Genomic DNA, 13,673 nt, shown 5'->3' with positions numbered 1-13,673 from the left:
AATCTGGGACTGATATGCATATGCAGCACAGAGTTTCTTTTGATACAAACTCCATGCATTTCACTGTCAATCTCAGAAAACTCTGACATCTTCTGGAGTTTATACAGAGCAGAGTTAGGAAATTTTCCCTTACAACTCCCCTCACAAAAGATATATTCAAAATCTGATAACCCCTCAGTAATAGTACTTCAAAATCCCTTCTCTGCCAGCCACTTTGTGAAGTAACATGAAAACCTGATATATATATAAAAAAAAAAAAAAAAAAAAAAAAACCACATTTAGAAATGATATATAGCATACTAGCCATACCATAAGAGTACTAACACCCATGACTTGAGTGGTGTCCATGATTAGGAGATACCTAATATATAGGATGTCTGTCCGTCAGAGTAGAATTAAGCGTCTGGGAAGGCTTGTTTGAAAAGAAAGGTCTTAAGTCTTTTTTTGAATTCTTGGTGACTAGTTTCTAATCTTAGATCTGGGGGAAGTGTGTTCCACTGGTGGGGGCCTGCTGAAGAAATCGCTCGTTTGCTCAATGAAGATTTTATTTGCGGAGCATGCAGTGTTCCTCTGTATGCGCTTCTGATTGGTCTGGAAGATGTGTGCGGTTGGAGTTGAGAGGTTAATGTGATGGGAGCTAGTTTGTTTGTCGCTTTGTGGATGATAGTGAGTTGAGAGACAACCCCTTCTTCATGCCGTCCTATAGGAATTCCAGGATCGTGGGAATCTTAGCTGTCCTCAGGAGGAGACCGCGGTCTTCACACCAGGCTTTGAATACTCTCCAGATCCAGATGTGGAGAACTTGCACGCCCGGAACAGGGTGTCAATCACAGCTTTTGAGTAACTGCGCTTCTTCAGGCTAGTCCTCTCAAGGGCCATACCGTAAGAGAGAATCGAGCCAGGTCTTCGTAGGAGATCGGTCCCTGCTGAAGAAGATCCTTGTGTGGGGGTAGAGGGTTCCCCGCAAGCAGTCTTTGCATATCCGCGTACCATGGCTGTCTTGGCCAGTCCAGGGCGACTGGTAGAACTAGTCCCCTGTGATGCTCTCTCTTGTGGATGATCCTACCCAGTAGTGCCAGGATGGGAAGGCATACAGGAGGTCTTCCTCTGGCCAGTTCTGGACGAGAGCGTCGATTCCGAGATTGTGGATCTTGTCTGCGACTGAAGAACCTGGGGACCTGGGCATTGAGATGAGTTGCCAGTAGGTCCATGACTGGAAGACCCCATCGATTTACTATCAGCTGGAAGGCCGTATCTGCCAGCAACCATTCCCCCGGGTCTAGGCTCTCCCTGCTGAGGTAGTCCGCTGAGATGTCTTTTCTCGTGATGTGGGAGGCCGAAATCCCTTGCAGATTTATTTCCGCCCACGCCATGAGGGGGTCTATCTCTAGAGACACCTGCTGGCTCTTGGTTCCTCCCTGGTGGTTGATGTAGGCAACTGTTGTCGCGTTGTCAGACATGACTGACTGACTCGCCTCGGAGTCTGTGGCTGAATCGTAGGTAGGTTAGTCTGACCGCTCGAGCTTCCAGGCAGTTTATGTTCCATCTCAACTCTTCCTTGTTCCATTGTCTCTTGGCCATCAGTTCCCGACAGTGGGCTCCCATCCATGGTGAATACGATCCAGTTCGGTAGGGATATGTTTACTCCTCTGCTTAGGTGGTCTTACTGTAGCCAACACTGGAGCTGGTCCAGAACCTCTGTCGGTAGCTGGAAGTGAATTGAGTAGTTCTGGGATGCTGGGTTCCGTCTTGCCAGTAGGGAACGTTGTAGCGGTCGCATATGGGCCCTTGCCCACGGAACGACTTCCAGAGTTGACGTCATGAGGCCCATCCGTTTCCTTCTCCTTGAAGGGGGGAGGAAGACCTTGTTCTGTTTGGTACTGAACTGGACTCCCAGGTACTCCAGTGACTGGGAGGGCTGTAGGCAGCTCTTGGTTGTGTTCACGACCCATCCGAGTTCCTGTAGTAGATTCTTGACTCTGGTGGTCACATGGTGACTCTCCTCCAGAGACTTTGCCCTGATCAGCTAATCGTCCAAGTAAGGATGTACCAGGACTCCTCCTTTCCTCAGTGTTGCCGCCACAAACACCATAATTTTGGTGAAGGTTCTGGGAGCGGTAGCTAGGCTGAAGGGTAGCACCCGGAACTGGTAATGATGACCCAGTATCACAAAGCACAGGAATCGCTGGTGGTCCTGATAGACCGGGATGGGAAGGTAGGCTTCGGATAGGTCCAGGGAGGTTAAGAACTCTCCCGGTTGTACCGCCATTATAACGGAGCATAGGGTTTCCATGGGGAGGTGTGGTACCCTCAGGTAACAGTTGACGGTCTTGAGATCCAGGATGGGCCGGAATGCTCCTTTCTTGGGGACGATAAAATTAATGAAATAGTGGCCAGGACACTGGAGCTATTGCCTTCAGGCTAAGTAGTCTTGCTAGTGTGGTTTCCACTGCCAGCCTCTTGGAGTGGGAGTGGCAGGGTGATCTCATAAATTTGTCTGGTGAAATTCCAGAGAGTACCCTTCTCGAATGATAGTTAGGACCCACTTGTCCGATGTTATCTCGACCCATATTTGGTAGAAGAGGGCAAGTCAGCCCCCTATGTCTTCTTCCTGTGGATGGGTCTGCGTCTTCTCATTGTGGGGGTACGGCTAGAGCCTGCCCCTGAGCCTGCTTCAAAAGGAATGAGACCTTCCTGAGGGGCGAGCTGCTTGTGACTGTGTTCTTGTAAGATCTAAAACATTGTGATCCTCTGCCCTTAGTTCTTCTGGGGGAGGAGTGCTGAAATGTTCTTTTGTACCTGTCTTCCGGTAGTCAGGGTACTGGAAATTTTTCCCATTTGTTGGCTAACTTCTCCAATTCGCTTCCGAACAAGAGAGATCCTTTAAAAGGCATTCTTGTGAGGTTCACTTTGGATGTCGAGTCAGCCGACCAATTCCGGAGCCATAGTTGTCTTCTGGCTGCCACTGCCGCGGTGACACCCCTGGCTGAGGTGCGCATGAAATCTGATGTGGCATCGGTGAGGAAGGAGATCGCAGCCTCCATCGCTTCTCCGGACGTAGTTGCGTCTCTGGAGAGGAGCAAACAGGAGCATGCCACCAATGCGCAGCAGGAAGCGATTTGTAGCGTCATTGCTGATACGTCAAAGAACTGCTTAAGGATGGATTCCAGCCGTCTGTCCTGGGTGTCCTTCAGTGCCGCTCCTCCCTCCATGGGAATCATAGTGTGCTTTGAGACTGTGCAGATCATAGCATCCACTTTAGGGAAGCGTAGGAGTTCCTTGGCCGTGGGTTCCAGTGGATATAGGACTTCTAGCCCCCCCCCGGTCCCCTTTGAAGCTGGCTTCTGGAGCATTCCATTCTAGGTCAATCAGTTCCTTGATGGGCTCCAACATAGGAAAGTAGCATGAGGCCTTACAGAGATATACCAAAATGGGGTTGTTCTTTGGTTCCGTTATAGCGTCCGTGCCTGGAAGGCCCAGTGTCTTTAGAGTCTGGGACACAAGGCCTGGTAACTCGTCCTTGTGGAAGAATCGGAGCATGGTTCGGTATGGCTCCATCCCTGAAGGGATTTCTCCTTCTTCCAGGGAGTCAGTTTCGTCCTCTGAGATGTCTGGATCCCCATCAGGGAGGTTCTTGGTTAGGAGAGACATGCCTCAAGGAACCCAGGAGGTGCCAGGAATAGCTTGTGCTTCCGACAGGGGTTGAGTCTGATGCGCCACAGGGGCTGGTTGTGCCTGGACAAAGGTTTGCAGCCCCTTAAAAAATTCCACCCAGGAGAAGGTTCCTGGGTCCATGTTGATCCCTGGAGGGGTTGTAGTGTAAGCCCCAGAGGTGCCTTCCTGTGGGGGCGCAAAGTTGGAAATACATAGGTCCAGAGTACCATCATCAGTGGTTCCGGATCCCTCTCCTGGCTTTAGGGGGGTCTTGCCTTGGTTCTCCCTGAGACTGCTCGCACTGCTGGCATAGGAGGGATTCCAATTCAGGTTGCGCGGCTCTTAAGTGGCAAACTGAGCAAAGGGGGTGGTTCCTTGGCTTTTTTGGATGGTGGTGCCATTGTTTGTGCGCGTGTAGAGCTTCAACCTCGTCTGTGCGTGGAGGTATGCGCGCGGATGCGCTTAGTTGTGTGCAGAAGTTATGCGCAAGGGCTGCGGAGTTTGTGCATCCGACAGATGTGCGTGCAGCACAGTTGTGCGCATAGCTCAGTTGTGCGCGCAGCCCAGCGTGTGCCTTTACGGGTGCGCTCAAGTTAGGCGCCTCAGCCCTCTGGCCTGCCCCATACATACCGCCAATCGAGAGGGGGAAATGGCGCCGACGATCCCGCTGCCAAGATGGCGACCCCCCCGGAGGGTCTTCACGTGTGTGGACCCTCGCACCAAATCGGGGCCTAGCCCAAGGAAGGCTGCTCAACCCGATTTTAAACCTCATCGGGAGGAAGATCAATACGGCTATTCGAGCCTTGGAGACCAGAGACTTAAAAGTTTCTACCTTACCTGGTCTCGGCCCTTACCAGTCGCGTTCCGAGCGGTCTCCAGCTGCGGGGGGAGAGGGGAATACCTTCACCGCCACACTCGAATCTGCACCTGCTGCCTTTCAGCCACCCTGGGGGCTAAGTCCACATCGGGAGAAGACTGCCAGACCAAGGCTCACCTCTAAGGGATATCGAGAATCACGTCAGGAAAGTCTTGACTGTGGGAGGGTCCCTTAGGTTTCACCGCAGGAGAAGCGGGGCTCTCTTCTTACAAGTAATTTTCCTTCTTCTTTCTTGTTGTAAATGTTACACTATTCTCTTTTGGATAGTGGCCGCATCTACTATGGAGACTGAGAAATACTGAAGAGCTGAGCTTGCTACAAGGGTATATGTAGGGTGACGTCAGCTTTGAAATCTGACTACGTCCCCCATCTGCTATCAGGAGAGCACAATACCCACTCGTCCTGAGTCCATCTGGCTACACGCTAGGAAACATAGGTTTAATTTATCTTCTTTTTCACATGAGAAACTGTATACATGATATATGTTCATGCTATTTAGGGACTTTTTTCTTTTATAGATAAAACAGACAGTCTAAAGTAAGTAAGTATTGGCTCATGAATGTCTTGCCAGAGAACTGCTGCCATTCTGTATTTCCCAGTGTAAGAAAACAAATTCCTCTCTGGGAATAATTAGTAAGTGAACACAAATTTTTAGTGAAGCATCTTAGAAGTTTATTTTCACAAGCTTGCAAGCACTGGTGTCGTAAAGGTGTCCCTGCCCCAGTATATCATATACCTTTAGCCCCGTCTCACTTCCCCCAGTCCTGCCCCTGTGCTAAGCCCCTTGCTCTTTTCCCTTTTTCTTTGTTGCCTGTTCTTGCCACTTTTTGGCAGTTATGTCTAGTTGCAGTTTCTAGATTGCGGTTTTGTTTATCTGTATTTTGTAAAAAGCTTGTGCAAAAGCTGGGGAGGTATGGGGAAAGATGAAATCTTCTTAGCAGATGCAGTTTATGGTTCCGTAATATACACAAAAAGGGGAAGTGAAGGTTCAAGCTTGTCAGTGTTTTACTCTTTTTAGCAGCTACATAAAAGAATAGCAGCATGAATAGAATCATTAAGATTCTATTTTAATCTCTCACTGGATTACTGAAATAGCAACACCTAGTGTCATTTCTCACAATGCCCCCTTTTTCTTTTTAGTACCTCTGTTGCTATTACTTCATAGTCCACCTTCCCCAGCAACTTCATTCCATCAGTATATGGGGGTGGTTCTAGGGGCATTTTCTTCACAATTGCTGTTTCTATTAGCCTCTGTGTTCACCGTCGTACACAGGGGATAATGCAACCACACACCAGGGATACCTGTATTGCTTTCTGATATACAATTAAAAATTGAGATTTGTTTCTACAAAAAGTTTGGTGTGGTATCCTGTGTCCGTGAAGAAGCGCCTTAAGCGTGTTTGGCGAATAACAAAAAGGGGAGGTGCTATTGCTAGGGGCTTTCAATCTGCTGGATGTTGATTGGGACATCCCTGCTGCAATGTCTTCTAGGAGGGAGATCCTGGAGTCTGCCTGGAGAACTGTTCTGTCAACAGGTAACAGAATCTACAAGGGAGAGGATGATACTGGACCTGGTGCTTACCAATGGGGATAGTATCTTTGTTATGATACCTTTATGCAGGGCATCTCACAATAGAATACACACAGTAACAAATTAATAAAATATTTTTAAAAAACATAAAGGCTACAGAATAGTAAAATAAAATAAAAATGCCACATCTCAACAGAAATGCAGAAAAACTACAAATAAAGGGTTAGGGAATGGAAAGAATAAAATCAGTTGAACTTCACAAAGAAGATAAAATCTATTTAATCAAATCCATAGATATGCCAAAAAAAATCATACAGGGTTACAAAATTATGCAGTAAACCAGATCTAAGACGATAAGACAAATCTGTTGCTATTTACACAGCTCAATATTAGTAAAACTCAGGAACTCTGTGCACAAGGGCACTGACCTTTTACCCATGTACAGAATGGTAAGCTTGATGCTAGAAAAGTACCTCAGTAAATTCCAACTATATAGAGAAGTTTGATTTACTTCATCTCATGCACTAATAATTCATGTGAACGCCATGCTGTTATACATTTCAATGCTACCATTTCAAACCTGCAAAAAGCATGAAGAGAAACTGATTGATACAACAACCTGCGTCTAACAACATACCGCTGAAAATGTCAGTTATAAACAGCACTCCCTGTGGTGTCTAGTTATTGAGAGATAAACAGACCTAGAAAGCTCATAAAAATTCTTAAGAAAACCTTCATTTTAGCTTGCAGCTATACTTGGAACACACTAGCTTTACACAATGCTTATATAAAAGTAAACTACTATCTGCCATGAAAAAAAATCTCAACCAAAACTATTTGGCATTAAAATTCAAGAACCAAAAGAAGCTATATTTGAAGGGTTAGAGTTACCGAACAGATGGTCATTAAAACAGCCCGGCATTCTTCCGATCCATTATTAAAAAGCTATAAACGTGCCGCTCTAGGAATAAACAGAAAGACAACTGGTCCGGGGGGGGGGGGGGGCCTCTAAAACTACGAGAATCTCCGGAATCACCACCTGCCCGGTTTTAAACAGATCACTACCTCAGACTGCGCTGCTTCAAGCCTCCCGGACAAGGTTTTCCGAAACCAGTCCCCAAACGCAACAGCCTCTGTAGCTTGAGGGGGAACTCAGCGGACGAAAACAAAAGAGCGACAGAAAAGGCACGGGGGTTTAAACCCGGCATTGCTGCTGCAACTCTCCGGGATCCTAGCGTATTCAGCACACGCCCCCACCCAAGAGATACAAAACGTGGGTCGGGAATATCCGAACCCAAAGAGCAGCAAAGACGAAACTTACCAACTCCCCGCACCAGTCCACAAGGGTCCACTACGCGGAGCTCTCGCTTTTAGCTTTCCGCTTCGTTTCGAATCTCGTCTCTTGCGCTACAGCCCCGCCCCCCGCAGTCGCCATGTTCCGCCCGGCGATAAGAAAGGAGGGTGGGGGGTGCTCCCAGGCTAGCGAGAGGTCCCGGGCGAGCAACAGGGCGAAGCAGACCCCCTTTTCCACAAATCCACTTATCGCAAATAAAGGAGGCTTCACGAAGCAGACGATGGGACGGGGTCAGAAACTAAGGGTCTTTCGCTTAAAAGTTAGCAGCAGACCCTCTCAAGAGTTTTGAAACACACAAAAGAAGGCAACATGAAACGCCTTAGACTTTACCTTCCACGGCAGCGACTGAAGGAGAGAGCTGAAAAAGTTCAAAGCTCGCTGCCCGGGCAATATCAGAGTTGCGAGCGAACACAGCCACTTTCGATCGTCTGCTTAACTGTTACAGGGACCACCCTGTTTCGCCACGGGCGGGACCAGAACGTCTCTCGGAGGAGGCGGGGCTTCTCCTAGAGGGGCGGGAAGTTTTGACGAAGTCTCGGGTTACGTCTGGGTTCTGTTGGAGAGAGCGAGAAAAAGTCCCTGATATCCTATGAAGAGATAAGCTCTTTCCACTTTCTTCCTTCCCCTAGCAGGAGAAACAAGACTGGTAGAATGTCTAAGAAGAGATAGGCGTCTTAGATATTATATGTTATATGTAAACTGTTATATGTAAAGCCTGTTGCTTACTTATTGTTTACTTACTGAATAACCTGTTATATGTAAAGCCTGTTCCCTGTACGTACAGGATCAGTCCAGACGGTGGGTTATGTCCCCCGTCCAGCAGATGGAGTCAGAGTAAAACTTCGAGGGTGCTGGTATATAAACTGGTGCACCCTCCTAGATCCTCAGTATCTCTCTGACTCTAGCAGATGTGAGGAGGGGATCTCGTTGTTTCCCCAAATTTAGGGTTTATTACTCTATATATATATTATTCTTTCTTTTGTTGATGGATCAAGTTCTTTGAAAAAAAAAAAAAAAAGTATTTTGTTTCGGTCAGCAGGGAGCCGGGGTTTCTGGGCTCCCCTGATCAGCCTGCCATCAGGACTGCCTCTTACCTCGTTTATTCTTCTCTTCTTGGGATCTGCAGGGGTAAGCTTGGGGGTAGTTTTTATTGTCTTGTGTTTCTTTCTTCTTTCAGCGCAGGTTTGGGCGCGTTTTGAGGTGGATGCTGGTAGGGCCAGCCTCTCCCCTCCTTACCGTTGCGGCGTCTCACCTCCCCCGCGGCCCTGCGACGCTTCATTCCCCAGGGCCGCAGACGGCACGGAGGTCCCATTCCCTTGCCGTCCCCGGGGTTGAGGGTGTTTGGGCGGGTGTGGGCAGGCACGGCGAGCCCGCTCTTCCCGCGCCGCGATCTCAGGCTTTCCCGGGGGGGGGGGCTTCTCCCGGCGTGCGGCACTCGGAGGCGTCCCTTCGGCGCGATGCAACGCGCGCGCTGTCCGTCCTGCGGCGGCCCGGGTCAGGGCGCCTCGAGGGACGGGCCATGCGGTCGTTGTCTCCCCAGGGGGGAGACGAGCGGCGCCCCGCCGACAGTTTCGCCGCCGCGCCAGGAGCGCCGTGGGCCTCGAGGGCTAGCCCCGCCCCCGTCTTTGGCGGGAGAGGCGGCCATCTTGGACCTAGAATGCAGCGCGGACTCGGACACGGAGGAGCCCGCTGAAGATTTTTTGCCGTCCGCCCCCCCGACCTCGGATTCGGGGCCTCTGCCTTCCACATCTGGACTCCCCAGGGACCCGCTGCCCTCTCCCTCGACGGGCCCGCTCAGTTTTTCAGCGGACTTTGTGGTGCTTATGCACCAGGCGTATTTGCAGAGCCTGAGCCCTCAGGGGGGGACAGCTTTCTCTCCTCCTCCCGCCAAGGTCCCCAGGCCCTCGGGTGTTGCGGCTGCGCTACCGGGGACCGGAGGGGGCGGCACCAGGTTGCCCCTGAGTATACCACTCTCCCTGGGGGGCCCGTCACCCGCCCCGAACCTGGGGGGCGATCCAGTGTCACAAGTGGATGACGATTTGGCCCTAGCAGCGCACCTGGAATGCGATGATCCGCGGGTCCTTCGCATCTTTCGCAAGGAAGAATTGGCGGAGCTCATTCCCCACGTTCTCAAGGAGTTGGACCTCGACCCTCCCGTGGAACCCCCGGGACCCCCGGCTCCCTCCGTAGCCTCAGCTACCTCCAAGGGTGACCCTGTCTTAGCAGGTCTGCGTCCCGTAGCGAAGACCTTTCCCATTCATGATTCGTTTCTCCATCTTCTGGTGCGGGAGTGGGATAACCCGGAGGCGTCCCTTCGGGTTGGCAGGGCGATGGACAAGCTCTACCCTCTTCCGGGGGATTTTCTGGACCTACTCAGGGTCCCTAAGGTTGATTCAGCGGTGTCCGCCGTCACCAAGAGAACTACCATCCCGGTCACAGGGGGCACCGCGCTGCGAGATATTTCGGATAGAAAGCTGGAGGTCGCCCTCAAGAAGATCTTCGAAGTCTCGGCGCTGGGGGTCCGGGCGGCTATCTGCGGTTCGCTGACTCAGAGAGCCGGGCTTAGATGGGTTCAACAGCTCCTCACCTCTCAACAGTTACCGCCCGAGGAGGCAGCCCAGGCTGACCGCCTGGAGGCGGTCATTGCTTACGGGGCGGATTCTCTGCACGACCTGCTGAGGGTCCTGGCAAGGACCATGGCATCAGCCGTCTCTGCCAGAAGACTCCTGTGGCTCAGGAATTGGGCGGCGGACGCCTCCTCTAAGGCGAGTCTGGGAGCTCTGCCCTTCAAGGGCAGGTTTCTCTTTGGTGAAGACCTTGATCAGATCATCAAGACCCTGGGGGAAAATTCGGTCCACAGGTTGCCTGAGGACCGGCAGCGTGGTTTTCGTTCGTACACTGGAACTTCCAGGAACCGCTACCGCCCCCAGAGGCGTTACCGAGGCTCCAGAACACAGAGCCCTAGGACTCCTTCCACCAGGTCGCAAACGTGGACGCGGCCCTTTCGAGGTCGCAGACCGGCCAGGGACTCCTCGGCTCAGGGAGCCTCAGGCAAGCCTTCCCAATGATGTCAGGCCAGTCCACTCCTCGCTGCCCCGGATTGGAGGTCGCATCGCTTTGTTTCGCGAGGAATGGACCAACATCACCACGGACCAATGGGTCCTGGATATTGTAAGAGAAGGTTACGCGTTGGAATTTGTGCGGGCCCCCAGGGATCGGTTCGTCTTCTCCCCCTGCGGGTCAAGTATCAAGAGACAGGGGGTGCAGCACACTCTGGACAGGCTGCTGACCCTGGGAGCCATCTCGCCCGTCCCCTTCGGAGAGGTGGGCTCGGGGCATTATTCGATTTACTTCGTGGTCCCCAAGAAGGACGGAGCCTTTCGTCCCATTCTGGACCTCAAGGAAATCAACAAGGTGCTCCGTGTCTCCAAGTTTCGCATGGAAACACTCCGCTCGGTCATTGCGGCGGTTCATCAAGGGGAGTTCTTAGCTTCCCTCGACCTCACGGAAGCATATCTACATATCCCTATTCATCCGGCCCATCACAGATTCCTTCGTTTCAAAATCTTGGGTCAACATTTTCAGTTTCAGGCGCTGCCTTTCGGCCTGGCGACCGCGCCCAGAACCTTCACGAAGATTATGGTGGTGGTAGCGGCCGCGCTCCGGAAAGAAGGCGTCCTGGTTCACCCGTACTTGGACGACTGGCTCATTCGTGCGAAGTCTCTGTCGCAGGGACGGGCGGCAGTCGACAGGGTGGTGTCTTTCCTTCAGTCCCTTGGCTGGGTGGTGAACTTCAGCAAGAGCAGCCTGAACCCAGCCCAACAGTTGGATTTTCTGGGAGCGCGGTTCGACACGGCTCTGGGCAAGGTATTCCTGCGTCCGGACAAGGCTCAAGCGCTGCGGGATCTAATCTTCCGGTTTGCGTCTCTTCAGACACACACGGCGTGGGACTATCTCCAAGTTCTGGGTTCCATGGCGTTTGCGATCAGCTTGGTGCCCTGGGCCTTTGCACACCTGCGGCCTCTGCAAATGTCCTTGCTATCGAGATGGAAACCAGTTTCCCAGGACTACCAGGCGATTCTCCCTCTTCCCCCGGCCGCCCGGTCCAGTCTGAGGTGGTGGCTGGACCCCAGGAACCTAGCTCAAGGATGTTCCCTGGAAACGCCGGACTGGGTAGTGGTCACTACCGATGCAAGCTTGTCCGGTTGGGGGGCAGTGTGTCTCCGGAGCTCGGCTCAGGGCAGGTGGACGGTGGAGCAGTCTACCTGGTCAATCAACTGCCTGGAGACAAGGGCGGTTCGGCTAGCCCTGGTACAGTTCCTGCCTCTGATCAGGGGACGAGCGGTTCGGGTCCTCTCGGACAATGCGACGACGGTGGCATACATCAACCGGCAGGGGGGCACCAGGAGTCGTCTTGTCGCAGGGGAGGCCACGCGCCTGATGGCGTGGGCGGAACGTTTCCTGGACCAGCTGGCGGCATCCCACATTGCTGGGGTGGACAACATTCAAGCAGACTTTCTGAGTCGTCAAGCGTTGGATCCGGGGGAGTGGTCTCTCTCCGACGAGGCGATGTCGCTGATCTCCCGCAGGTGGGGGACGCCGGCGATGGATCTCATGGCGTCCGCCGCCAACGCAAAAGCTCCTCGGTTCTTCAGCCGAAGACGAGAGCGAGGCGCGGAAGGCGTCGATGCTCTGGCTCTCCCCTGGCCCACTCAGATTCTACTGTATGTTTTTCCCCCCTGGCCACTGGTGGGAAAGGTGATTCGGAGGGTGGAACGGCACCACGGCCAGGTCATCATAGTGGCTCCGGAATGGCCGCGGCGTCCGTGGTTTGCGGATCTGCTCGGCGTGTCAGTGGACGGGCCCCTCCGACTCGTGCACCTTCCACGGCTCCTGCATCAGGGCCCAGTATTTTTGGAACAGGCGGAACCCTTCTGTCTTGCGGCGTGGCTTTTGAGAGGAGGGCGCTTCTGAACAGGGGCTACGCTGTTTCTGTGGTGGACACCCTCCTCAAGGCGCGTAAGGCTTCAACGTCGATCGCCTACGTAAGGGTCTGGAAGGTCTTTGAGGTCTGGTGCTCGGCGCGGGGGGGCCTCGCGACCGCAGCTTCCCGCCATCACATCTTGGCGTTTTTGCAGGATGGGCTGGAAAAGGGTCTTTCCTACAATTCGCTCCGAGTACAGATGTCGGCCCTCGCGTCCTTGGCTCGCGCCTCCGGTAGACCGGACCCATCGTCTCATCCGGATATATCCCGGTTCCTTAGGGGAGTTAAGCACTTGCGGCCGCTGGTGCGTCCTCTTTGTTCCTCCTGGAATCTCAACTTGGTGCTGAGAGCCCTGGGGGGGCTCCCCTTCGAGCCCTTGCGTCACGCTTCCATCAAAGACGTCACCCTAAAGACGATTTTCCTGGTTGCAATAGCTTCGGCAAGGCGTATCTCGGAACTACAGGCGCTGTCGTGCAGGGAGCCCTTCCTGCGGTTCACGGACTCCGGGGTTTCCCTGCGGACGGTTCCTTCGTTCTTGCCTAAGGTGGTCTCATCGTTTCACATGAACCAGGTGGTGGAACTTCCAGCCTTCCCAGGGGACGCCCCGGCGGCGCTTCGGTGCCTGGACGTCAAACGAGCGCTTCTTCGCTATTTGGAGGTGACGAATGACTTTCGACTCTCCGACCATCTCTTTGTACTCTGGTCGGGTGCTAGAAAGGGCCGGCAGGCGTCCAAGACTACCATCGCACGCTGGCTTAAAGAGGCGGTGGCTGCTGCTTACATTGGTTCCGGGAAGGATCCTCCGGTGGGTATCAAGGCGCATTCGTTGCGAGCTCAGGCAACTTCCCATGCAGAGTCTCAGCTCGTCTCCATACAAGAAATCTGCCGGGCGGCGACTTGGAAGTCTCTCCACACTTTTGCCAGACACTACCGTCTCCACGTACCGATGACGGAGTCTGGTTCATTTGGGGACAGGGTACTTCGAGCAGGGTTCTCAGGGACCCACCCGGTGTAGGGAAGCTTTGGTACATCCCACCGTCTGGACTGATCCTGTACGTACAGGGAAAAGAAAATTACTTCTTACCTGCTAATTTTCGTTCCTGTAGTACTAGGATCAGTCCAGACGCCCACCCGGTATGAACCTGCTCGACTATTCTCTACTGTCCTTCTGCTCGCTGCTCCTTCCCTCTCGGGGGTAGTGGTCTTCTGTGTGTTGTTATGTTTAGCAGTTCTTATTGCATGTTGCATAAATTTGTTCACAGTTTCAATCTTT

The 13,673-nt window shown here is 52.6% G+C and overlaps 1 protein-coding gene across 4 annotated transcripts in view; it reads right to left on the bottom strand.

Annotated features, from left to right (window-relative positions):
• Window positions 1-13,673, bottom strand: part of RESF1 (retroelement silencing factor 1) — a 243,477-nt gene that overhangs the window by 185,509 nt on the left and 44,295 nt on the right. For 3 of the 4 annotated variants that reach the window (XM_029600019.1, XM_029600020.1, XM_029600021.1), the window contains exon 1: window positions 7,747-8,022. The exons of the other annotated variant lie outside the window; for it this stretch is intronic. The gene's annotated coding sequence lies outside the window, so the exon portion shown is untranslated. Of the gene's footprint in view, window positions 1-7,746; window positions 8,023-13,673 lie in introns of those variants that run through there. 4 annotated transcript variants of the gene reach the window in all.

This window comes from Rhinatrema bivittatum, chromosome 4 (assembly GCF_901001135.1).
Source record: "Rhinatrema bivittatum chromosome 4, aRhiBiv1.1, whole genome shotgun sequence".
Classification (NCBI taxonomy): domain Eukaryota; kingdom Metazoa; phylum Chordata; class Amphibia; order Gymnophiona; family Rhinatrematidae; genus Rhinatrema; species Rhinatrema bivittatum.
Note: the sequence above shows the minus strand (reverse complement) of the source record. Positions and strands in the feature narration are given on the sequence as shown.